We start from the raw sequence: 25,332 nt of genomic DNA, 5'->3' as shown, positions 1-25,332 counted from the left end.
TATAGAGTCCCCCAGCAGCTTTGCTGGATTTGAAGGGTTTTTCTTCTCCTGCTAAGAGTGACTCTTTTTCCCACTGTTTAATGTCATAGGAACCATCTTTATCCACATATGTTACACAGCACCCTCCGTGCAGTGATACAGGGGTGTCATTGCGACCCCCAAACAGACTCCATACCCTGGGACTGACTACTGTCTCCCAGGGCATGTAAAGTCCCCATTGACTTTACTTGTCAATCTTTATGAACAGAACCAGTACAACCCATCTTACTATGGAGGTACTGGCAAGGGTTAATAGTTTTTCCCTTATGTTCATTTTCGAGAGGGTACTGTACAGTCCCTCTCAAAAGTTTCTGGCTGTGGCAGTGGTTACTACAATAAATATTCGACCACGAATATTTCCCTATAGGATTTTCCCATTGTTCGAGGCTACCACATTTACTGACAGCCTCTAACATATCGCTGGTTTAGTTTTATATTAACTTTGCTCCGGTCGGTTTTATTTGCCAGGATTTTTATATAAATTCTCTCTCGAGTCTATCTAAACTCCTAACCCAGGTCAGGGATCCTTTGTTCGTCCTTTTGGCAGGCTTCTGCCAAGAAGCCCTCATTTCGGCGCCACCGAGTCTGGGGTGGATCCTTTGTGTGGGAGGGGGAGTGGGACCCCTGGACAGGATTGCCTCAGCAACCCATGTCGCACTCTTCCCCGATAGGCTGGAGGGTCTCCCGCCAGGATGACCACTCCACTGTGTGAGTGACAGCTGGGCTGAATTAATGGGGATCTTTTATTTTATTGTAAAACTTCAACTTGATAAAAATTATATCATGTTTTTGTTACATTTCATCTAAAAGAGAGAAAAAAGTATTTCTTCCTTTCCTTCTTTTCCAACTCTTCCTTCGAATTACTCAGATCTTATTGAACAGTTCAAGCTTCATCAAAAAAGTTAATTAAGTGACAGGACAGCTTGATGTTATGCCCTGCCACAGCATAGTCCCACCAATCGTCTGACTCATTGGATAGTGGTTTGAATTCCTTTAAATGTACTTCACGTAGTTTAGTCAACATGGGACATGCTGCTGCCAGATGTTTTAGAGACTCGACTGCTGATGTTTTACAGAAGCGGCATTTGTTGTTGACTGTATCTTTGTTCTTACGCATCCAGAGCATCTCATTAGTGTTTAGAGCATTCAATCGTAACCTCAAAAATTGTACCCTATGATGGCGCGAAGGGCAGTCTGAGAAATTTTGGTTGAGAGTGTAATTTAACCATACTTCTGGAGGAAGGAAGGGTGTACTTGAGGGCTGAGCGGCTGTTGTACGTTGTAATCCAATCCCATGTTGCTAACAACTTCTTCGCGTGTTGTGGGCGCTGGATTAACTCTTCAAGTATGCCTGCTTCAGCCATAATCAAGTTTAGCTTAAGCTTCCATGCATGAATCAGTACGTTATCCGTGGAATCTTTACTTGGCTTGAGAATGTTATATGCGGGAATAGAGGAACCAAGTAGTATCTAAAGATAGATTTCCAGACGATTGTCATGTAGATTGAGTTCAGAGCTAACTCATATCTCAGTGCTGATATTGAGATGTAATTCGGAAGATTCAAGACACGTCTCCAAAATTTTCCTTACAGACGGCTCCAGACATTATGATCAATGTTCAAGGCAGCTTCACCGCCAAAGGTTATTGTTGGTATTACTTTTTGGAGGTAGAACATGATAACAGGCGTGATGGAAAATTTCCCATAGTCAAAGTTGATTTTGGCCGCTTGAAGACTCAAGATCTTTGTTTTAGCTATCAAGTCATCTATCCAGGCAGCTTCACATAGCGAGTCATTGACCATTGCACCTAGATAGCGGATCGACTTAACGACATTTAGGGCTTTTTGCTCTATATGCCAACGAAAGATTTATCTTTCTTTGACATGGATCGTACAATGCAGATAATTTTTGTTTTCTCTGCATTCAAACAGAGCTCATTGGCGGATAGAAACTCTTGCAAGCAGGAGAGAAGATGTTGGAGGCCGATTTGAGTCTGGTCGACCAGCACAATGTCGTCAGCATAGACCAGATGATTTACAGTGTGACCATTAAGCTTGGGAGGAAAGCAATGGACAGACTTTAGCCACTCTGGTAGGTCGGCTATAAAGAGTTTAAACAGGTCTGCTGCGAGTGGACAGCCTTGTTTGACGCCTTTGAACGTTCTTAGTGGATCTGTGAGGTCGCCTTGTGAATTGACTCTGATTTGGATCGAGGTATCAGAGTGCAGGGCGATGATGGGATCTAACAGATGATCTGGGCACTCCCACAAGCGTAATTTTGCCCATAGTTTGGTCCGATTGATGGCGTCAAAAGCTTGTCGAAGGTTGACGAATGCAAAAAAGATTTTTTTTTTCGCTTCCAGTGCTGACAATTTTAGAAATGACAAGAGTATAAGGTTCATATCGGTGCCAACATTTTTTGTGAAGCCTGATTGGAGTCAAATTTACCAGATGAGGGCCCAATTAACCAGCTGTTGGCGCAAGAAGGATCCAAAAATCTTGCCAATAGTGTCGAGAAGGGTGATCGGGCGATAGTTCGCAGGATCAGCCCGACAACCCTTCTTATATATCTGGACCACTATTGCCTTGGACCAGGAAGAGGGCAGCTTCTTGCTAGTAGCAATCTGAAGAAATAGTTTGTGGATGAATTTGGCCCAATGTGCTTTGTGCTTTTTAAGCATCAGATTTGATATTTGATCAGGGCCGGCAGCTCTTGAATTTTTTAGCTTGGCGCTTGCAAATTCAATCTCTTCGCACGAAGGTATAAGGTCCCAACTGGAATTTGACACACTCGGCGGGAGAGAAACTTCCAATGCAGAGTTTTCGTATAATAAAGTGAAATATTCACGCCATTTCTCGCTCGGAATTTCATTAGAAATTTGAAGGATTGGATTTCGAGCGACCTCCATTTAAAATGGCCCAGATTTCACGTGTGTTTTTCTGTACCAGAAGTTTTAACATGGATTCTGCTCGTCCTTGATTGATTATGACAAGATGTGATCTTAACCAGTTTCTATATGATTGCCGCCGCTTCTTCACTTCCAAAGCCTTACAATTCTGATCACACTGTGTTCTTTTGATTTGTACGAGGTCCCTCCTTAATGATTTTTTTTCCTCTGCTATTTCTAAACTATATAAGTGTTTCGGGATTGTCCCAAGGACTCTTGAATTAAGAGTTATCTGAGTTTGGTCTGTCAGAAGCGGTGTGTACTCTACTGTCTGAAGTACATTTAAGCTATGACTTAAATGGGCGATCGTAGAGCCGTTGGTTCTCAGTCAATTTCCTGCAGCATTTATTTGAAGTCGATCTAAGTGTTTTTCTGGTATGCCACAATGCTCTTCGCACCAAACGAATCGCAATAAGTCATGATCACTAGATGTCATCGGCTGCACGTTTAGAGAGATGGATTTTTCAAAAAAGTCAGACGAGGCCCAGATATAATCAAGTGTGTTCGTCCGAGTCATGCTATGCCATGTTGGATTTGTGGGAGAGTCGCCCTGAATTGCTCCATTCAGCATGTGACAGTTGCGATCTAGAAGATCTTTGGCCCAAAGTTGGCCTCTCGGAGTAACCTCAGAGTCCGCATAAAAGCAGGGTCCTGAGGACTGGAAGATCAAGATGTCGCTACTGTAACTAAGAAGCCGAAGAGAAGTCAGACATCTGTAACGACTGAACCACCGGTGAAGCCCTGTTGCAGCGTCTCACCACTTTTCTCCACACGACGAGAGAAGATCTTCATCTGCAAGAGCCTTCTTCCCTTGAGCTGGTGGGGCCAACCAGTTTGCCAATCGCCTTCCTGGACCTACCTTGGTCGAATCGCCAGTACCGTACTGTACTCGGAGACCGGATAGCCAGGCACCCGTCCACCCGGACCGAGATTTAAAGGAGCGTACCTTTTATTCGTTGGGCAGAACCGCGTCTGGTTTCATCCCTGGGCAGTGCAGTAACTCTAACCTTCCTCCACGACGAGAGACCCTCTTCCTCTGCTGGATCTCCCGAACTGCAGGAACAACCGCCACCTCAGGTGCCTCTTCTACATTTCAAGGTACTTTGTTCCGCCAGGCCTCCCTTTCCGCGTGGTAGTGCTAAAGGTGTTTTAAATCCTCTACCTACCTGTTGGGTTGGCCGCCCCTATCCTCCAACATTCTCACCTTTTGCATCAACCTTTACGAATCGTTTAACAAAGACTTGACTGCAGCTACAAGCACATTTTGCTCCTGGGCTCTTTGCCCTGTACCACGGACTCTGGCACAGGCCTATTGACTCTGAATTTGTTAGAACTGCCTTCTCGAGAATGCTTCGCAACTAGAACTGTGTTGGTGCACCCACTTCTTATAACCACCTTCTTCCCACTTTCAAATTACATTTTGCTCGATTTTCATTTAAGTATTATACCTGCTAAAGTACTGCCTTGCCTAAACTTGTTCACAAACTTATGGGAAGTGTTGCTAAGGTGTCTAAGAATATATTCTTGCATAACTTGTGCTTTCCCTCCCTTGTGAGAAATTACTAGAGTGCCATTTGTGTTTGGTTTCCACGGTGCCGTTTTGCTCAGTTTTCACTTTTGCTCAAACGTGTCTACAATTTAAACCAGGGAGTTGTGTATACTTTTCTTGACTGCTTTTAACTTGCTTTAATAGCTGTGATTTGGGTGTTAACTTAGAAGTGTGAAAACAAAAAAAAAAATTATATATATATATATATATATATATATATGAGAATGCATTACTTACCGTAAAAGCATTTCTGATGGTTGTATCTGCTTAGATTCACATGCTGTGCATAGGTCCGACATCCAGTGGTCACTGCGGAGTATTGCATCTTGTTTTTCGTAGTCGAAAAGGGGACGTCGACCAGGCGTGTCTGAAACACTATCCCTGTAGTGACGTGCGTTGTACCCACAATCCCTCACGCGTCGAGGTCCCTCTGTTTGTATTTTTTCTGCCCTGAGGGAGCCTTCTAGACGTGAGTGAGTACAGAAAGAGAGAGAGATATATAAAGGAAGTCTATGTTCCTTCCATCCGAGCGGGGAGGAAGGGTGGGCGCATGTGAATCTAAGCAGATACAACCATCAGAAATGCTTTTACGGTAAGTAATGCATTCTCTTCTGATGTTTGTTAATCTGCTTAGAATCACATGCTGTGCATAGACTAGCGAGCAGTACCCGGAGTTGGCGGTGGGTTATGAGAAGGAACAGTAGAGAAAAGGTGTCGTAATACTGCCTGTCCCACCTGGGAGTCAGATCTAGAGTGTGTATCTAGACAGTAGTGTTTTGTAAAGGTGTGCACAGAACTCCAGGTAGCCGCTTTGCAGATGGACTCAAGGGGAACATTTGCAATGAATGCTATGGATGCCCCCGTGCCTCGAGTAGAGTGTGCTCTTGGCTTAAAGGGTAGTTCTCTCTTAGCAAGAGTATAGCAGAGAGTGATGCATTGAACAATCCATCTAGAAATAGTGGATTTTGAAACCGCATCTCCTTCTCTTCCTGCTGCCACCGAGACGAAGAACTGATTAGTCTTCCTCAATGGTCTGGTTCTTTCCATGTAGAACATGACCGCCCTGCGTACATCAAGTGTGTGCAGAGTCCTTTCTCCCAAATTGGAAGGATTTTGAAAGAACGTTGGTAGTTCTATAGACTGGTTTACGTGGAATTTAGAAATAAATTTCGGAGCAAACCTAGGGTGAGTGCGTAGAACCACTTTATCTTTGTGAACTGTAACAAAGGGGTCTAGAATAGAAAGAGCCTGAAGTTCACTTACTCTCCTGATGGAGGTGATAGCTATTAAAAAAGCAGTCTTGAGAGTAAGATGTTTAAGGGATGCTTTGTGCATGGGTTCGAATGGAGAGCCCATGAGTCTGGTAAGTACCACATTAAGGTCCCATCCGGGAGCAGGGTCAGCTATCGGGGGGTGTATTCTTTTTACTCCCTCCATGAATGCCTTTATAACTGGGATCCTCCACCACGACACTTTGAGTTGGGAGGTGGTGTATGCAGAAAGTGCCGCTAGGTGGACTTTAATGGAGTTAAACACTAGGCCTGAATCCAAGAGATGGGTCAGGTATAGTACCACATGTGTGGGAGAGCAGTCAATAGGGTTGATGCTTTTACTCCTGCACCAGATGACAAATCTCTTCCACTTGCTAGAATAGCAGTGGCGAGTGTTCGGTTTTCTGGCTTCCCTGAGGATGTCCATGCATCTTTGCGGGAGTTGTAGATGTCCGAACTCTATGACCTCAGGAGCCAAGCTACTAAATTCATGTTCTGGGGGCATGGGTGCAGAGTCCTGCCCTTGTTCTGAGATAGCATGTTGTACGGGCAGGGGAGTTTTACTGGGGGAGATAGAGACATCTCCATCAAGTGAGCGAACCATGGCTGTCGGGCCCACATTGGGGCCACCAGTATCATGGTCACTTGTTCCTGGTGCATCTTGTGCACCACCTTGTTGAGAAGGGGAGTCGGGGGAAAAGCGTAAACAAATTTCCCTGACCATTGTATCGATAGACCGTTCCCCTTGGATTGGTTCTGGGGGTACCTGGAGGCGTAACTTAGGCATTGAGAGTTCTCCAGGGTTGCGAACAGGTCTATTTCTGGGAATCCCCATTGTGTGAAGACGTCGAAGACGATGTCTTCGTGCAGACGCCATTCGTACTCTTCGGGCAGGGGGAAATCTCTGCTGAGTCTGTCTGCCAGCAGATTGAGTTCCCCGGGTACATGTAGTGATAGTAGGAACATGTCCTGTTTGAGAGCCCACTTCCATATATTCTGGGCCAGTTTGGACAAGCCTGGAGAGTGGGTGCCCCCCTGCTTGTTGATGTAGTACATGGCTGTAGTGCTGTCCGTAAGGACCATTACTGTCTTGCCTTGTAGGTGTTCTTGGAAGGCTTTTAGCGCCTTGAATACCGCTAGTAGCTCCAGTAGATTGATGTGTTTGGATGCTACGCTCGGAGTCCACACTCCGTGAGCAGTCTGATGGGATAGGTGAGCACCCCATCCTGTGAGGGATGCGTCTGTGGTTAGAGTGGCTTCCGCCGCGGGTGTGGCAAAGGGTTTTCCTTTTTCCATGTTCCCCTTTGTCCACCACTGTAGCGAGAGAACCAAGGCCTGCGAGACCACCACTAGATCGTCCCATTGTCCGCTGGCCTGACACCACTGGCTGTTGAGCCACTCTTGCATTGGGCGCATGCGCTGGCGCGCGTGAGGTACCAAATAAATACACGACGCCATCATTCCTAGCAAGCGCATTGCTTTGCGTACCGTCACCTCTCGGCCGGTCACATATTGGGGGATCTGAAACAGCATGTTTTGGACCCTCTCTTTGGAGGGGAAGACGAGGCCGTCCCTTGTTTGAATTAGAGCCCCTAGAAATTGTTTGATTTGACTGGGGTCTAGACTGGACTTCTTTTCGTTGATGGAGAAGCCCAGTTGGAACAAAAGTTCTACCGTCTTTTGGGTATTGGAGAAACATGTTTCGTAGGAGTCCCCTGTTATGAGCCAGTCGTCGAGGTAAGGGTAAACTGGGATGGACAACCTGCGCAGGTGGGCCGCAGCCACTGCCAGTACCTTTGTGAATACCCTTGGTGCTGAAGCTATACCGAAGGGTAGCACCTTGAACTGGTAGTGTTTGCCCTCTATCATGAACCTTAGGTATTTTCTGTGCGCTGGCAACATTGAAATATGAAAGTATGCATCTTTCATGTCCAATGTTGTCATGTAATCTCCCTGTGAAAGCAGCGGGATCACCTCCTGTAAGGTCACCATACGAAACTTTTGGGGTTTGATAAACTTGTTCGCTGGGCGCAGATCTAATACAGGGCGCATGGTTAGATCCTTTTTGGGTACAAGGAAGTACACTGAATAAATACCTTCCGTTACCTGAGATAGAGGCACGACCTCTATGGCTCCTTTTTCCAGCAGTTGTTGTACTTCTTGAAGAAGGATGGCAAGATGTTCCGGCGTCAACCGCCGTCCCCTCGGGGGTCTGTAGGATGGGGAACTGTTGAATTCGATACAGTATCCGTGGGCTACGGTGGAAAGTACCCAACGGTCTGACGTTATCTCCTCCCATGCAGGAAGAAAGGATGTTATCCGGCCCCCGACCGGTGTTGCATGGGAGGGGACGCGAATCTTCGCGTCACTTGGAGTTGTTGGGGGCTTGGGAGCCTCTGGGGGTGGATCCCCGACCTCTCCCTTTGCCCCGGCGTTGGCCTCTTTGGCTGTACTGCCCACTATTGGCTTGGTAATTGGTGGCAGGGTATTGCTGATGGTGACCTTGTTGTTGTTGCCGTTGGCCACGAAAAAAGCGCTTGTTGCCATAGCCGCGTCTGGTAGTGGGCTTAGAGATCTGGTCAAGAGTCTTGATAGTGTCGAACTCTTTTTTGGCCATCTCTAGGGCTTCATCTACCGCTTTTCCGAAGAGGTTGGCGTCCTCGACAGGTTTATTTATTAAAGACGCCTGTGTCTCCGGTTTAAAGCCTGAGTTGCGCAGCCATACATGGCGCTTTAGGAGTATTCCTTGTACCAGGGAACGTCCTGCTGTTTCTGCCGCGTCCAGAGAGTTTTTTACAATGCTCTGGTTCACTTGTGTTCCTTCGCCAATAGTCGACAGTAGGCGTGTACGTAAAGGCTCCGGTGCTTCCTCTGCGTCTTTGCGCAGTTTGGCCCACTGCGCGTCTGCGTAGCTCGCAAGCAAGGAATTGTTGTTGGCAATTCTTGCTGAGAAGGCAGCCGAGGAAGTAACTCTTTTTGCAAGGGCATATAGCCTCTTGCCCTCCTTGTCAGGGGGTGCCTCACTGGTGGAAAGTGGTACCCCTGCCCTCTTTCTAGTATTAGATACAACTAGGGAGTCCGGTATGGAATGTCCCCTAATGTAGAGCGGGTCTGAGGGTGAAGGAGCGAAAAGTTTCTCAATCCGTGGATTGACCCCTCTGATCAATGCGGGAGTGGACAGCGACGGGGTGATCCTCCTTTTAACTGAGGCGAGGAGTGGAATGGTCTGGCTGACCGGGGATTTTTCTTTAATGACTCTTTCTACAAAGTCTAATTCTGGAGAGAGTTCTCCCGTGTCCAGTTCGAAATGCGCTGCTGCTCTGCGCAACAGTGCATTAAAAGTAGGCTGATCGTCAATTGGAGACGTGTTCCTAACTGGAGAATTATCCGGAGGAGTTAGATTTAGGGCATCAGTGTCGGAACACACTGATGGTGATTGCCAGGGGTGCGAAGGTCCTTCTCCTGGGCTAATCCCGAAGCCTTCTTCTATAATGTCTGTTCTGTCTTCTAGACATTCCTCCTGGTTCTGTCCTTCGTTGTCCATGAAATCATCTTCTTCCTCGAAGTATTGTTCCTCCCCAGTGAGGTCATATACATCTTGGAAGTCTGAGGCTGTGTCCAGCAGGGGATCGACCAGCCTCGGTTTTTTGGCTCTGGGGTCGTCTTGAGGCCCTTCTCTAGTTCTTCTGAGAGTTAGAGGGGCTTGGGTACTCATAAACTTTTCCATCCTCTCCATACAGAGGTGGAGTCTCTCCATAGTTTCATGGGGTACCCCAGAGCGGTCTAGCGGGGGAAAACTCGAGTTGTCTACCTCGAAATGGCTCGACCTCTCCCAAAGCGTCGAGGAAAGTGTCCCGTCGCCCTCCTCAAAACCCTCAGGTGTGTCGGGAGACTCCCTGACTGAAGGGGGTAGTCCCTGCTTTCCTTCGGGTGTTTTCGGCGTATCCTTTGGTCTATGCGTAACGCTCGACGAAATCTTCGGCGTACGCTTTTGGGCGTCGGCTACAACGATCCTGGCTAAGCTATCGGCGACATTCTTGTCGGCGGAAGCTTGAGTTTTCGACGCTATGGGTATCGAGCGCTGTACGGCGGTCTGCGCCTTCTGTTGATGCGCACCGGCCGATGGTTTGGTGGTGGCGCCCTTGTTTGCCGAAAGCCCAGTCGCAGGTCGCGGCTGCGGTTGCGAGAGGGGCTTCGAACCCGAACGGTTCGAGGAGGCCGCCGGTGGAACCTGCGTCTCCTTGGGCGCCGAAGCTCTCTTCGACTTAGACGAAGAAGAGCAATGGGTTGTGTGCTTATCTTTATGTGAATCTTTGTGTGCGTCAGTGTCGCCGGGGTGTTCATCCCCATAAGCAGGGCGTGAGCCGAGCCCGTCGGGGCCGGGGACAGACGACGAAGCGCGTAAGCGCTCCTTAGAGGGGGTTTCGACTTCCGTGGCGGAGGTCGTGTCATCGCGTTCCTCGTCACTGTCGGTGGTAGCAGCGGCGGGTGAACCTTCGGCCTTCGACATCGCGTAGGCCGCCCACCTTTTAACCCTACGGTCTTTTAGAGTTTTAGGCTTCAGAAGCCGACAAGCCGCGCACCCTTCCTCTTTGTGATCGAGGGGCAAGCAGCGGTTACACCGTGAGTGCTTGTCCTTCCAAGTGAATTTGCCTTTACAAAGTGGGCAAAACCTAAATGGTGTCCTCTCCATAGCAGAGGCAATAAATCGCGATAAACACCCCCAGGGAAAGGAAGGGGAAAGGGAAAGGCATTCTCAGAAAGACCCAGAGATGTCCCACGACCCCACTCTCCCTACTGTATGTGGCCAGCGAGGCCAGGCCACGTGTTCGGCAGCGCCGAACGCGAGGCCAGGCCACGTGTTCGGCAGCGCCGAAGATTTCCTCCGCTCGACCCTCCGTCGACGATATTGCTCGGCGGAGAACAGCTACACTGCGTCGAGGGAGTGCTGTATTAATCTTCGTAGAAGAAACGACCAAAGGTCGAGGGTTGCAATGTCTCTCGAGGAGCTCCGCGTGAAGGCGACCAGAAGCTGGGCGGAAAAAAACAATCTGAGGGACCTCGACGCGTGAGGGATTGTGGGTACAACGCACGTCACTATAGGGATAGTGTTTCAGACACGCCTGGTCGACGTCCCCTTTTCGACTACGAAAAACAAGATGCAATACTCCGCAGTGACCACTGGATGTCGGACCTATGCACAGCATGTGATTCTAAGCAGATTAACAAACATCAGAAATATATATATATATATATATATATATATATACACACACATACACATACATACACACTTTTTAAAACAAAGCTTTGGCAAGTGCTTCCTTGTACCATAGTATTATAGTCCTATTGTGTGAACCCTGAATACTGCTCATCTCCCTCTTGAGATAAGTCCGACTGCTTAGCCACAGCTACCAACTAAATCTTTGTGGTACAGACTGATACCAAAGGGGATTTATTGCTGATACTTGTAGTCTTAATCTTCTGTAGTGCTCCCTAAGGGAACGGCACAGGATTCTGCCTAACAGGGGTAGTCACCCCTGCACACGGTATCCTAGGAACCCCAAATCGCACATTGCCATGATTGGCTGAGATGGTTGTCCGGGCTGGACAAACCCCCTGCTGCGTGAATGACAGCCAGGCTGTGTGAATGGGGGATTTTCGCATAAAAGGCAGTACTCTTGGGCTGGAAGTCCGAGTCGCCACTGGAACTACAAGGAACCGAAGAGAAGCGTAGAAGAAGTCTGCTGCTGCAACTACTCCGTCCCGGTGAAGCCTGCTGCAGTCCTGAGCTATCTGCCCTTAGACGACCAGAGAAGATCCAGTCCAGAGTCTTCTTCCTTTGAGCCTGGTGGGGTCAACCAGCTCATCTTGCACGCCCAGAGGATTGTCTTCGTGGTCGAAATCGCTGCACCTTGCAGCAGTGGTCTAGATAGCCATCTGAACAGCCTCTCCTGTTTTAAAGGAGCGCATCTTTTATTCACCGTCACTGCTGCTGGCTTCATCCCTGTGTGGTGCAGACCCCTCCAGAAGTCGTCCTTCTTGCCGAAGTTCCAGAAATCGTGGGTCTGCAGGAAACCAACAAGAACTGCTGTGGCACCAGCTTCTTCGCTGAATAAGGTACTGTGTTCTGCTTGAGGAACTAGGGCAAATCCCTTTTCTCCTTCTTATAACTTTTGCATCCTCTAAAGACAATATCCAAGTACTCATGGTAGTGTTGAATCTTGAACTGCCCGACTGTGATCCTTGACAAAAGAAAACCAGTTCCACTTGACACTGCTCCGGCCTATTGACTTTTTGTATTTCTGTCAGCGAGTGTTCTCAGATTCCTTCTGCCTTGACAAAAGTATTGCGTGTGATTTTTGCCCCCAACTCTCTGGTTAGCTCAGGTGCCAAGTGTGTTTTTGCCCGGTAACATTTCTTGCCGCAGAAACGCGTTTCTTTAATACGACCGAGCTGTCAAAAAGTGATCGCATGTGTATCCCAAATAACGTCTTGTTTCACAACACCGGTCGGCCAAAACATAAGGTACTTACCTTGAGTTGTTCTGTGCCAAGAGAATTGGTTGTTTTGTAGTATATTTTTCGTGTGGGCTTTGCATTTATCTAAGTTTTGCGTTTTACAGATGGATTAAAAATAAATGTACTTCTATTTTATTTTACCTGAAACCTTGAGTCAGTGTTTGCTTGAGTCACAGTAATTGAGGTCCCTTTGTGTAATCTCTGCTACTGCTCATATTCTCTTGAGATAAGCCTGGCTGCTCCGCTACTGCTACCACTTTAAAATAGTACAGGCTTGTACCAAAGGTGAACTTGCATTACCACTTGTAGTCTTAATTGTGTGTAGTGGTCCCTAAGGGCACTGCACAGGAATCTGCCTAACATCATCCGGTAGGAAGTCTAGCAGGGGAGCGATCTTGAACCACAGCTCCCTGTCGTAGCGTGCCACAATCGCAAGGGCGTTGGCCGCTTTGTTAGTCGTTGCGGTCGAGATGACCCATCGCATCCTCGCCGTCCGGTGGGGATGTTGAAGTTGACGCCGTCGCTCCCGCCGCTTTCTTCTTAGCCGGAGAACACCGAATCCGGGGCGGCTGTGCCCTGAGACATAGGGGCGGAGTCCAGGACCCGGTACTACTTCTCATACCGGTCCCTCCTAGCAGGAGGCGTGGATGGATTCTACAGGAACGCCAGCACCTCGTCCCAGATGTCATCCAGAAACGGGACTAAGAGGACAGTCTTCCTCTTGGTCTCCCGCCGTTGGTAGAGGAAACCCTTCTTCTGTTCTTCGGGGCAGAGCTGGAAGAGCTCAGATGCCCTGGCGATCATGGCATGGAAGGAGCCAATTTCGTCTGGGGGGTGGCGAGGAGGCCCGAAGAGGTGGTAAAGGGAGGTCCATTCTGTCACCACCGTCGTCGTCCGTCCCCGTCTCATCCCTCAGAGGGGGGATGGGGGTGAAGGCTGGAAGGGGGGGGGGAAGAGAATGGACTCATCTCCGCTTGCGAGGTGGGCTCCCCGGCGGACAAGGCCCTGCTGGGTCCTCGGTGGGGGGGCGGGGGGGAGGGCATCCTTGTCCTTACCTCCATGCACAGGTTCTGTATCGCCATCAGGATAGCTCCTGAGTTGTCCTGCGGTAAGGGTACCGGTTGCAACGGGACCGATGGTTGGGGTCCGCAGTCCTATCTTTCATCGTCGGCCCCCTCGTTGCTCTCCTCGTCGGGATCCTTCCCGTGGGCCCTGGATTCCTTGAACTTCTTGTCCAGGATCCTTTGGGTGCTCGCCAACTCATCCTCAGAGGTGGTATCCATGTCTGTTAAGTCTATCGCGCACCCCCTCTTTTCCCTGCTGGGGTTTCACAGGGTTCTTCTTGATAGGCAGAAAAGAGGATTCCCTCCGGGGTGGAGAGAAACTCCAGCCCCTTAAGTCGTCTCCACTGGGGAAGCCTCTGCAGGTTTCGCCAGGGCCGCCACAACTCCCTCAATCGAGGCCATGAATCAGGGCCTTCACGACCTTTGGCGTGCCCGAGGCCTTAACCTTGGGGGGAGAGTCACCGCCTCGCTCTGTCGGGATATACAAGGCTTCTCCGGAAGCTTACCTGGGTTCTCAGATTTCCTCTTCCCCGAGCCAGAGCGTTGGCTCGTGGTTGATTGCGTCGGTGACAATGCGCCCTGCCTGGCAGCCGAGGAGCCCGACCGATCGGCGCTCCCGGTGTCCGTGGACTCGCAGTGCTTAGCCTTTTGTTGGGCCCCCATCGCCGAAGCGCCCTCAAAGTTCTTAGAAGACCGCTCGGATTTCTTCCTCTTCTCACCCGCTGCTGGGCTCTTCCCCTCCAGCAAGTTGGCGAGTTGAGTACGACAATCCATCGTCCGTTCGGACATGTTCTTATAAAACGCAGTGTTCTTCTCCACATGCCATTTGTCGTCCTGAAGGCAGTAGAGGCACTGAGAGTGCTCATCCTCAAAGACGTTCTGAAGCCTGCATCCAGGGCAGCTCCTGAACAGCTTGGCCCAAACAGGTGTCATGCTTCCCTTGTCCTGGGCCATGTCCACGTGGGGTAGGCCTCAAAAGTCTTCAGGAAACCTCTGAGAAGTGGAAACACAATGAAAATCTGCCCTTGAGGGGCGTAGACAATTCCGAGAACGGATCCCTGTTGATCGAAGTGAAAACGTTGGAGCTTAGGCTCGATTGACTGAAAATATAAGAGTAAACTCTTCGAAAAAACGAAAACGCAGAAAAAGCTCGAGAGCTACAGCACAAGGACTCCCAACACTTGAACGTGCGGTAAAAATCTGAAGATGGCTGCCAGAGGAGGGGCTTAGGTAGAGGGCAGTCATTGGCTGGGGGCAGTATGACCCAGATACCAATGATTGGTTACTAGTAGAAAGAGTTCAGAAACGAAACCGATACTGATTTTTTCTTTACCGAGGATTCCCAGCCTGACGACGGGGAATATTCATGAGCATATTAATCCATGCCAGACCCCATGCTGGAGAAGTGATGTTACAGAGGTCTACAATCACAGGTGTTCAAATAAACTTAAGGTTTCTTGGTTAAACACTTTATTCAATAGTCAGTTATAAAACATTCACTAGAAGGAGGCAGTTAAATATACACAAATAGACTTCAGTACTATACACTTTAAGTTTGAGGCATTCAGACTACTTTGAAGTAGGAGCAAAAAGGCATAGGTTATTTATAACATGAAAGGTTACAAGTTATTCTTGGACAGTGCAAATATTTACAGTTCACCAGAAGAGTCAATTCGATTCAATACGTTAGGCCAAAGTCAATGGGATAAAGTCTTGGATAGGAAAAAGCAGTTATGGTAATGAAACGGAAAGGTCTCGGCAGAAGTTCTTCGGATTAGTTTGTGGTAAGAAGAAATATATGATGTGTCACAAGCTGATTAGGCCTGCGAGTTGGGAAAATGTCAAGCACTTTCACGGCGAAAGGCAAGAACTCTGTTTTTACAGTACCTTTCCAAATGAAGAAAAGATGCAGCTGATGGCATCTGTTCCGGGCAGTTCCTGCAGATCTTGCAGTTCCTGAGCCTCAGTCGTGGGGACAAGAGGAAGGACGTCGGGGTACTCCTGAGCAGCACTGGCAAAAAGCTGGCAAATTTTCGATTCTGGTAGCTGTAGTCAAGCTCACAAACTGGTGTCTCCCTCCCTGGTTTTACGGTTTCCTGCAGCACTCTGAGGAAAGTCAACCAGCTCCGAGGCGAGTATCCAGGTGGCTTACAGTTCGAGCTGATTGGTCCCACCAACTCAAAGGGAGAAGTTGTCCTTGTGGGGGCTTCTCTGTCGAGATGAACTTTGCGATTCAGACCTGCAGCAGGGCTTCACCGGGCAAACCAACGGTCCAGGAGTTACAGCAGCCGTCCTCTTAAAGCTAGTCTTCAGTTCTTTCGTTCCAGTGGTCAACTCTGCCTTCCAAGCCAAGAGACTTGCCTTTTATCCATCCCTTCATTGCAGCCTAGCTGCCACTTACCCAGCAGGGTGGCTGTTCTTGCCGGACAGTCAGCCGGCCAATCACTACAGAGTGCATTTGGGTCTCCTAGGAGCCTAAGCACAGGGAGGTTCGGGCACCTCCCTCACTTCCTGCCCACCCCAGACACTCAGGCGCCAGAGGCAGTCTTCAGTCCTGAAGCCAGCCAAAGGCGATGGAACAAAGGGACCAAACCTGGTTTGGCGCGCAGAGACAAACCTTAGAAGGACCTTTCAAAATAGAAATGGCGAAAAAAGAAGACCGGGACCTGTTTAAACAAAGGGGGGCCCAGACGGCATCTTGAAAAACATGGCTCGCGCGATTTAACGCTACCAGTGTTCACAGTCAGGAAAAATCATGGTAGTTTGTTGTAAAACCACTGCCAGCAGCCATTCTGAGAGGAAAGGCTAGCATTTCACTGCTACATGAGTAGCTAGACAAAAGGGATACTAGGTAACCCCTCCAGTACTCCATTGTAAGATGGGTTGTGCTGGGTCTACTAGTCTTTTTAAATTCCTAAAGTCAATTTCACTTTACCTTCTCTGGGAAACAGTAGTTTATCCCAGAGAAGGTATTTAAACATGAGGAAAAGCCTGAAAGGCTTCCCTGTGCCACTGCACTGAGGGTGCTGTGTGACAAATGAAAATATGATGCCTATGGAGTTCTCTAAAACCCCAGAATTAAAGAACACCAGAGTAAAACAAACAAAATACATGAGAGAATGGGGGAAAAAAGGATGACACTCCAGGTAAAAAAAAGATCAAGTCCTCAAAATTCAGCAAAGTTGCTGGGGGTCTCTAAGGTGAAGGGAATTGGCACATTTTTGAGAATTCCCTTTAACACTGTACTGTTGCTAGTCATCGGTCACCTTCGTTGGGATCCCCCCCCACCGCCCCCGTAGGGCCTGCTCTTGACGCATCTTCCCCTCTTGGAGGACCGGGAAGCTGGTGAGCTCTTCCCCTGAGGAAATGTCCAAACCCTGGAGGACTACCGTGCCCACCCCCCCCCCTTCTCTGTGGCCAGGGGAGACTGTTTCGGTTAAATGAGCATCATCTTCTCCGGAGTCTTCTCGATCGGCTGGAAAGGGGACTCCCTCCTGGCAGGCAGGGACACCCTGTTAAGCAGAATCCTGGGCAGTGCCCTTAGGGACCACTACACAAAATTAAGACTACAAGTGGTAATACAGTTTCACCTTTGGTACATGCCTGTACTACACAGAAAAAGTGGTAGCAATGGCTGCGCAGCCAGACTTATCTCAAGAGCAAATGAGCAGTAGTAGAGATTACAGAAAGGACAACAATTACTGTGACTCAAGCAAACACTGACTCAAGGTTTCTGGTTAAAAAATATAAGTACATTTATTTTTAGGCCATCTGTTCACAAAACACTTCTATTAAAGTAAAACCACACTTCAAATACACTACACACAACCAATTCCCCTTGTGTAGATAAATTCAAGGTAAGTACATTGGGATTTGACAGACCGGTGTTGTGAAACAAAGATGTTACCGGGCGTACATATGCGATCACTTGACAGCAATGACAGTTCGGTCTTACTAAAGATAAGCGTGCCAGCGGGAAGAAATAAACATAGTCAAACACCTAGCACCTGAATTCACACAAGAAAATTGGGGATCAAAATCACAGGCAATACTTTTGTCACGGCAGATAGAATCAGAGGACACCTTCTAACCAGTAGATTAAAGTCAATAGGACTGCACCAGTGTCAAGTGTAACAGGGGTCCAGTTGCCGAGGATCACACTGTTAGTACAGTTCCCGATTCGAGATTGCCAGGAGTACTTAGATATCGTCACGAAAAGGAGGCAAAAGTTATAAGAGGGAAGGAAGAAAAGGACAAGCCTTTGGTGAGGAAGAAGGGTTCATCCCAATTCCTCGAAGTTGGACACAGTACCTTATTCCTTGAAGAAAGCTGGTGCCACAGCAGTTGTTCCTGGTAGTTCCTGGAGCTTCAGTCGTGGAGACAAGAAGGACGACGCCTGGAGCGATCTGCACTACCCAGGGATGAGGCTAGCAGCAGCGAAACAACGGTGAATAAAAAGTGCGCTCCTTTAAAACAGGAGAGGTTCTTCAGATGGCTATCTAGACCACTACAGCAGTGTGCAGCGATTTCGACCACGAAGAGGATCCTCTGGCTGTAGAAGGTGAGCTGGTTGATTCCACCAGGCTCAAGAGAAGACGACTCCGGACAGGATCTTCTCCCGTCGTTGAAGGGTAGATAGCTCAGGGCTTCACCGGGACTCGGGAATTGCAGCAGCCGTCTTCTCTGCTTCTCTTCGGTTCTTTGCAGTTGCGACTCACTTCCAGCCCAAGCGTCCCGCCTTTTATGCCAAAAGCCCCCATTCACACAGCCTGGCTGTCAATCACTCAGCAGGAGGGTTGTCCGGCCCGGACAACCACCTCAGCCAATCGACACAAAGTGCGACTTGGGTCTCCAAGGAGATCCTGTGAAGGGGGTGACTAAACCCCTCCCTCACATTCAGCCCACCTAGACACCCAGACACCAAAGGAGGGCTTCTGGACAGAAGCCTGCCAAAGGTCGGCGAACATAGAAGGCAAACCTGGTATGGAGCGAAAAGTAAAACACAAGTAGTACAAAAAGAAATGGCGACTAAACCCGACCGGAGCCAAAATAAAAATATTTATCAAGCGGGTTTAAGTTTGAGGCTAATATAATAGCCTAAAATAGTACACGTTTATATTGTATACTCGCGGTAGAAAAGTTAGGGTAGATATCACTGCCACCATCCAATTCTTAATGTTAAGAGAGCATAAAGCTCAGAGAGGTACAGACAAAAAGGGGTAGGAATTAACCCTTTCCAATACTCCATGTAAGATGGGGTGTACTGGGTCTGTAGTTTAGAGTTACTATATAAAGTTAATGGCAACTTTACCCGTTTCTGGGGGACAGTAGTCAGCCCCAGAAAAATGGAGTCAGTATGAAGTCTCAAATAGACCCGTGTCCCTGCACGGAAGGTGCTGTGTAACACAAAGTGGGGCTCATGAAGTGCTGTAGCTCCAGAGCCCAAGATCACACAAAAAGTAGAAATACACAGGGCAAAACGCATGGAAGAGTGGGGAAAAAGGCTCACACTGTTAGCAGGTGGAAAACAAACCCCTGAAATATAGCAAAGCTGTTGAGGGACTCACTAGGTGAGGGGAAATTAGCCCTAAATGAGAATTCTCCCTAGCACATCCTCACCTTAGGGGCCGTGCCTTGCGAATCCGCCCCAGCATCCTTCACGGGGGACACCGCCACTACTTCGATGGAAGTGTGGTTCTGTGTCTGATGCACCTTGGCCTTCGTGGTCTTGACCTTAGGGAGTGGGGGGACGTGACCCTGCACCCCCTTGGCCTTCTCCATCAGTCTGGCTTGGGTCTTCTCCAAAGGCTTGCCTGGATGGTCAGACTTCCTCTTCTTTGAAGAACCCGAGCGCTGGCTCTTGGTCGAAGGTGCTGGAGATGCTGAACTCACCCTGGCCGCTGAGGAGCCTGTCGCAACGGCGCTCCCAGAGGCAGTGGACTTGCGGTGCTTAGCCTTATGTTGGGACCCACTGGGAGGGGGTGCCCTCAAAGGTCTTAAAACTGCTCTGTTTTCTTCTGGGCAGGGGAGGCATGCTGCCGGAACTCACCGAGAGCAGGGGCCTTGGCCTGCAGCCACTTGAGGTGCTTGCGTCGGTCGGACCGCGTGTGCGGCACCATCTCCCAAAAAGCCATGCAGTCGCCCTCCACATGAGTCTGGTCCGAATGCAGGCAGCAGAGGCACAGGGAATGTCCATAGTCCTAAAAGACGTTTTGTAGGTTGCAGCCAGGGCAAACCTTGGAGAGGCGACAAGTCCTCCTCCTCCTCCGCCATATCCACGCGGTGTAGGACGCTAAGTTTCTGGAATCTTCCAAGACGAAATTTAGATTAAAATCCGCCATTGAGGGGTGCTGAAGAATACCAAAACATGTCCCCGTTAATCGGAAGGTTAATCAGTGGAGTTTGAGGCTCGACTGACCTAAAAAAATAGAGTAAAGCTCAGAAAAATCGCTAAACGCAGTAAAAGCACTAGAGCTCGAGCACAAGGACTCCCAACACTTGAACGTGCAGAAAAAATCTGAAGATGGCTGCCAGAGGAGGCGCTTAGGTAGAGGGCAGTCATTGGCTGGGGGCAGTATGACCCAGAGACCTGTGATTGGTTGTTAGGAGTAAGACAGTTCAGAAGTGAAACAAACTCCTTTTTTCTTGACCGAGGATTCCCAGCCTGACAGGGAATATTCATGAGCATGTGAATCCATGCCAGGCGCCCATGCCGGAGAAGTAGTCCTTTCGGAAGCTTCTTGTCGATCCGAAAAAGGAGTTTCAGCACAGCAGCATTCCAACGGTCCAGGGGCCTTGCAGCAAGCTTTGTTCACGGTTTCGTTGTCGGAATGTCCCTTTGCAGTGGTCGACTTGGTATTCAGTCCAAGAAGACTCCTTTTAAGCAGGATTCTCCCATTCATGCACAGCCTGTCACTCGGAGCAGGGTGGCTGTTCCGCAAGGACAGCCAGCCAGGCAATCGGGACTAGGTGCATTCAGGCATTCCTAAAGACAAAGGACAGGGGAGTTTCTGAAACCTCCCTCACTTACTGCCCTTCCAGACAAACTGGAGCCAGAGGCGGGTTTCAGTATTGAAGCCCACCAAAGGCAAAACAAACCAAGTGCGTAAACTTGGTTTGGCGCGCAGAGTAAAACCCAAGAAAGACCTCCCAAACAGAAAATGGCGATAAAAAGACGACCGGGGCCATTTTGACAAAATGGTCACCCATGGATGCTATACTGCAGATGAGGATTCAGCCTGTGGTAGAAAAGCACAATGGTAGTGTTAGGGAGAATTCTCGGAAAGGTGCTAATTCCCTGCTACCCTAGAGACCCCTCAGCTCTTTTGCTGGACTTTATGACCATTTTTATCCTGAAGAGAGACCTTTTTCCCACTCATGTATTTTTCATTGTTTTGAACTGTGTTTTTTTTGGTTTGGAGTCTGACAAACTCTATAGGCATCTTTTTACATTGTAACCCGCAGCACTTTCAGTGCAGTGACACAGGGCTTTAGATTTCCTCAAGGTTTAAGTACCTTCTCTTGGATAAACTACTGTTTCCAAGAGCGTTAAAATGAGATTGACTTTACTTACCTTTTGTAGCTTTGCAGACCCAGCACACACTATCTTCCCTAGATGGTTTGCTGGAGGGGTTACTCAGTATCCCCTTTGTCTACTTTCTCATGTAACATTTTTATGTTACCCTTTCTACAATGAATGGCTGATGGCAGTGGTTTAATTTTTTTAACCACTGTTTTTTTACCGCGGGCTGCGTTCGCAGCTGCATTATGGCACCCATGGGTGCCCATTCTGTCAAAATGGCTCCAGTCTTCTTTTTTCTCCATTTCTTGTTGGCAAGGTCCTTCTTGAGATTTACTTTGTGCACCAAACTGGGTTTGGTCCTTTTGTTCGCTTCGTCTCTGGCGGGGTTCACTGGTGAAGCCTGCCCCTGGCTCCAGCGTGTCTGGCAGGGCAGGATGCGCGGGAGTTTCCATAAAACTCCATGTGCTTAGTCTCCTTGGTTACAGGAATGCACCCAAAGGTGATTGGCCGGCTCGCTATTCTTGGAGGACAGCCACCCTGCTGTGTGAGTAACAGCCAGGCTGCCGAAGAATGGGAGCGACCTGCATAAAATGCGAGGTCTTTAAGACAGTAGGCAGAGTCGACCACTGGAAGAAAAACTTGGAAGAGAAGCTTGCTGCAAGTCCTGGACCGTTGGTTTTCCGGTGAAGCCCTACTGTGGTGCTGAAGCTCCGAATTTGCCTTGACTAGACTAGAGAAGCCTTGCAAAGGACGACTTCTCCCCTTGCATTGGTGGGACCAATTGACCCCAATACGAACTCGACTGAAAAACCTCCCTCTGCTGGCTGTACAGAATCAAGTGCATCGTTTTTAAGCTGGACCGAACTCCAGGAAGATCCTCTGAAACTCCCTCGAAGCAGGGCTGACCAAGCCTGAGCCACGTCAGAGTGCTGGACCCCGAAGCAACGACAGTCCACAAGGTGTCCAGGAACCGGTTGTGCTATTTGAGAGTAGCTGAAACCGTGAAGTGCTGCTGATCTGAACTTTGCCCATTGCTGGCAACCTTCGAACTGTAGTGCAGGAGTCCCCAGACGTCCTCCCACTTGTCCCCAACGACTGAGGCCCAGGAACAACAGGATCTGCAGGAATTACAACAGGAACAGAAGTCAGCTGGAACCATTTCATCAGACCTAAGGTACTGTGAACTACGGGGTACTTGCCCCTTTTGTGTAACTTGCTTGTTGTGTAGTTCTCAGTTGAGACTTGCATTTTCTGCCCTTTGCAGAGTTGCTTATAGCTTTGCCCTTCACAAGCCTCCCAGCTTGTGGCCCAACAGTGATTTCCTTTTACAACAAAACTCTTTAACATTGTGAAATACTTTGACTAATCTTGAAGAATTGCCTCAGATCCCCTAGACTTTGCTCAATTGACATTGGCTGTCCTGACTCCCTGAAGACTCTTCTTACCCTCTGACTTTGCGTTGATCGGTCCCTCCAAAAAGTCATACATACCTTACTTGTTTCGCTGGGAAAGGGTTAACCTATATTTCATTGGTGGGGAGGGGGGGTGAATAGTGCTTACCCGTTTGAGAAGCTGGTTAACCATTGTTTCCTTCCCTAACCTTTTCTTTTTTGACATACCTTCAGCATTACCATTTAAGTGTGAAAAGTGACGTATTAATGTCCACAGTGTGCTAACTATTGACATCACCTCAGAGTGTGGTAATATCTGTGTTCCATCCCAAAAAGGTATCTACTTACTTTATTGAACTGAAGGAGTGCATTTTGAAGTGTATTCATGTTTTGCATATTGAAATAAGGCTCATTTTAAAACTGATTAAATAAATAATTATTTAATCAGGAAACCTTGAGTATACATGTTATTTAAATACCTGTCACTGTGAATCTCTAAGTTACAACCCTACACCTCACATAGACCCTCTTGAGATAAGCCTGGCTGCTCAGTCACTCTACCAACGTATGTAGTACAGGCCTATACCAAAACATTTGGTTATCTATTGCCAAGAGGACAAGGCTGGTGTAGTCTCCCACGGGGTTACTACATACAATCTTGCCTAACAGCTCTCACAAGAAAAGGTATTTTAACCTTAAGAGAAATCTAAAGGATTGCTCTTTGACACGGCACAAAGGTGCTGCGTGTCACCATAAACAAAAGTAGATGCCTATGGAGTTTGCCAGACTCCAAAAGCAAAGGAAACACATAATCCAAATCAGATCAAAACACACAAGTGAGAAAAAGGGCTCACTCACTCCACATTTTAAATTAAAATCCTAAAGTCCAGCAAAAGAGCTGGGGGTCCCTAAAGCTGAAGGGAATTCTCACAGAAAAGAGAATTTGCACGGTCTGGGTATAATCGTGAGCCTCCAGAGCAGAGGGTGTGCAGATGCAAGTGCTGCGGATAGACAGGCGCTAGGAAGAATTGGTGTGGGAGGTCAAGGCCCCAACTATGCATAAGAGCCAAGGACAATGATTCAACAACTGTGGGATTAGCAGAGCAAAGAAGGAGGAGGAAAATATTAAAGTTAAGGAGCTTCTGAAATTTGAGAAGATCCTACTCCAGGTGCAGGGGAAGGGGGGGGGGGAGACTGTTCCAAAGGAGGGAAGGGGGGCCAGGGGAGCGAAGTGGTCTAGAAGGAGAGTATTTAGTGAGAAAGTTGAAGATAGTGTGGTCTCCGGGCCAGGCAGCCTTGTGGATAAGGCATTGATTTTAATTTAATCTGTGCAGCAACCGGGAACCAGTGAAGACTTCAGTGCAGGAGAAATGCAGTCCATGGGCTTAAGGTAAAGGTTAAGTGTTGCTGCCCTATTCTGGATAAGCTGGAGGAGTCGCAGAGTGGAAGGAAGATTCAGGAGGAGGTGGTTACAAGGGTTACCAGACATGTGATCGAAAAAAATTGGTCGACTGGACAAATGGTCGAAAACCAAATGGTCGAATGTTTTATTTATTTTTACCCCTTTTCTGGGGGGGGGGGGGGGGGGGGGTCCCGCCCCAACCCCTTTTTTTTTCTAAAAAAACCTTTTTTCCCCTGAACTACAACCTAAAAAATATATATAATTTTTTAAAAAATTCAACCATTTGGTTTTCGACGAAATTACGTCGACCAAATGTCCTGTCGACGAATTTTTTTCGATGAAATGTCCGGACACCGGTTACAAGTCTAGAGAGAACCATCTCTTGCGTCACATTGAGCCTTTGAGGGAAAGTGAGAAAAGGTCTAATTCCTTTGAGAAGGAACAGCAGATAGGACATTCTTGGCAATGTCCTGAGTGTGAGGGAGGAAAGAGTGAAGAGTCGAAGATGACTGAAGGTTCATGGTTTCAGTAAAAGGTGCAGGGGGAGAGCCCAAGGAGGAAGGCCAGAGCAAGGGGCAAAAGGAGGGAGCAGGGGTTCCAATTGGAAGGATCTCAGTTTTACAGGCGTGGAGGCAAAGATCAGTGGAGGCGCAACAGACCTTTATGGCATATAAACAGTCGGGGATGATAGACCGTGCAAGAGGGTAGGCAGGAAGTCTGAAGAGTTGTGTGTCTGCATAACATTGGAAGTTGAAGGAGGAGATGAGGCGTGCAAGAAGAACAAGGTAAAATGTTAAAAAGCCAGGGGATAGAATAGAGCCCTGAGGGACACCACAGGTGGCGATGGAAGTAGTAGAGGAGGGGCCCAGGATGGCTTGGGAAGAGCGGTTAGTGAGGAAAGAGGACAGCAAATCCAGTGTCCATTCCGAGATACAAAGTGTATTGTGGGGCCTTTGTATGAGGATGGAATGGTTAACTGTCAAATGCAGAGGAGAGATCGATAGAGAGAACAGCTGGGGAGTTGGAGTCCAGAGATGCCAGCAGTTCTTCACAGGTGTTCAGAGGAGCAGTTTCCGTGCCTCTGGATGCTCAGAATCCAGATTGATGGTTGTACCCACCAACAAGTTAAGTTTGAGTTTGGGCAAGACCAGCTTCTCAAGCAGCTTCCGCAGGAAGGGAGTGATGGAGATGGGGTGATAGCTGGCAGGGCAGGTAGGGTGTACAAGGGAGTGCTTAAGGGGTAGGGGAAAGATCCAGTGACAGAGGAGTGAGTGAAGAAATCACAGCGAGCAGGGGGAAGTGGGGGAGTGTTATCCTTGATGGTCCTGGATGAGCAAGGAGAGACCTGTTTGAAAGACCTTCATGGAGAGGACAGTTCTGATAACTTCCTCAGGAATGTCAAGAGAGAAGGAGCAAGCAGCAAGGGAAGAGGTGGAGGGCGAGGTTGGGGTGAGGAGAGGGCTGGTGTGGGAGTGTAGCAAGGGTGGACAGAATATCCTGAGGTTTGGTGGCAAAGTGTGGGGCCAGTGCATTGCAGAGGGCCTGGGAAGGAGAAGGGGGGTGGAGACTGCGAAGGGGGTCAGATAGTTCCTTGCAGATTTTGAACAGTTGACAGCTACAAGTGGGC

General features: G+C 48.5%; 1 protein-coding gene across 5 annotated transcripts in view; it reads right to left on the bottom strand.

The window, feature by feature from the left end:
* ZMYM3 (zinc finger MYM-type containing 3) overlaps positions 1–25,332 on the bottom strand; it is a 1,331,158-nt gene that overhangs the window by 670,739 nt on the left and 635,087 nt on the right. The gene's annotated exons all lie outside the window — the stretch shown is intronic.

Source organism: Ambystoma mexicanum, chromosome 5p (assembly GCF_040938575.1).
Source record: "Ambystoma mexicanum isolate Mex_15411 chromosome 5p, UKY_AmexF1_1, whole genome shotgun sequence".
Lineage (NCBI taxonomy): Eukaryota > Metazoa > Chordata > Amphibia > Caudata > Ambystomatidae > Ambystoma > Ambystoma mexicanum.
Note: the sequence above shows the minus strand (reverse complement) of the source record. Positions and strands in the feature narration are given on the sequence as shown.